Consider the following 1,582-nt stretch of genomic DNA (forward strand, 5'->3'; position numbering starts at 1 on the left):
TTTACATCCCCATTTCCTGTATTTGCAATAAAAATGAAATACAATCTGAGTGCCGGCTGGCGAATAAAACAAACGTAGGAAATCCCGGAAATCCTTTGATGCTCTAATGCAGCACTAGTGGCACTAAATCAAGAGGAGGTAATCACTACCCAAAAAAATCTGTGACCCTGCCATAAAAACAATGAGTACCCCAACCTCTCTCTCTGTCTCTCTCTCTCTCACACACTGTAACTCTCTCTCTCTCTCCCTGTTTATAAAAGCAGAGGAGAGACACACACCTTGCCGTCACCTCTATCCGCCCGTGTTCGCCCTCTTGCTAACACACACCTCCACGCAGACACCCATGTCACCCACCCGTAGCCATCTCTCTCTGCAGTAAACCAGGTCAACAAACAAAAAGCAATTATGTTGGGCAGCTGCCGCCAGGGAGCGGGTAATTACAGTGCAGTGTGGACAGCTTCATTCTAAACAGGTACTAAAAGCCTCATTAATCATCTTCATCCTGACGCCACAGCCTGGTCACGTGACACGCTGGGCCTCGCCGGCAATGAGGAGGCGGCTTGACGACGTGGAGGAGGAGGAGGGGGGGGGGGGGGGTAGTGTGTGTGTGTGTGTGTGGGGGGGGGGACTGGGGAGTGTGTGTGTGTGTGTGGGGGGGGGGGGTTTGCTGAAGGAGGGAGGAGGGTGTCTGCGGCCCTTCTGCCATTGGCTGGACGGAGAAGTCCTCGCTGAGGTCAGCCAGTGAGATGGTCTGACCTGCCAATGACCTTGTATCACTTGACCTCTGAGGGCCCGGAGGGCAGCGCCTGATACCGCTGGAGAGGCTCGCTCGCGAGCGAGGGAGAGCAGAGAGGGGAGGGGAAGGAAGGGGGCATGCGGGCGGGGCAAGATGAATGATATGGAGAGCAGCAGGGAAAAAAGTGGCAAATAGATGGATAAATAGGAAAGAAAGGGGTGAGATGGAGAGGGGTCAAGATGAAAAAATAAACGGGCATGGGCGGGGTGATCGAGCACCTGGGTTCCCAAACAGACAGCAGAAATAACCAGTCGAGCGCCATTTTACCTCCTACTATTGCATTTCTTCTGCTGAGGAAAATAAACCCCTCCTCTTTTTTCTCATTTCCCACCTTAATGTCCTGAAACTGTGCACACAACCTTTATTTACAAAAATACACTTCTGTGCAAAAGCAGATGACAAGAAATCAAAATAATTATCTAAATTATAAAAATAATTTTAATTGACTTAAATATCTATGTTTTCAGCTAAACCAATATTTCCCCCCATCATGTCATTATTGTATACACAAGGTAGACTAAACTAAACAAATGTCATTTCACCCTGCGCTATGGCAAGTGTGTTGCATTCACGGGTGCAGCTGCCATCTTGGAAGAGTTCATGAACCAGCCCTCCTTTCAGCCAGAGGGCTTGATTGAATGATGTGGCACAATGGCACAACTAAAAGACAGACAGACAGCAGCCTCGCTCCGCTCCGCTCCCACCCACCTCCTCCTCCTCCTCCCACCTCCTCCTCCTCCTCCTCCTCTGCTGTCCTCCCTCCTGCCCCTCCGCTCCACCTCCCTG

Source organism: Alosa sapidissima, chromosome 7 (genome assembly GCF_018492685.1).
Source record: "Alosa sapidissima isolate fAloSap1 chromosome 7, fAloSap1.pri, whole genome shotgun sequence".
Taxonomy (NCBI): domain Eukaryota; kingdom Metazoa; phylum Chordata; class Actinopteri; order Clupeiformes; family Clupeidae; genus Alosa; species Alosa sapidissima.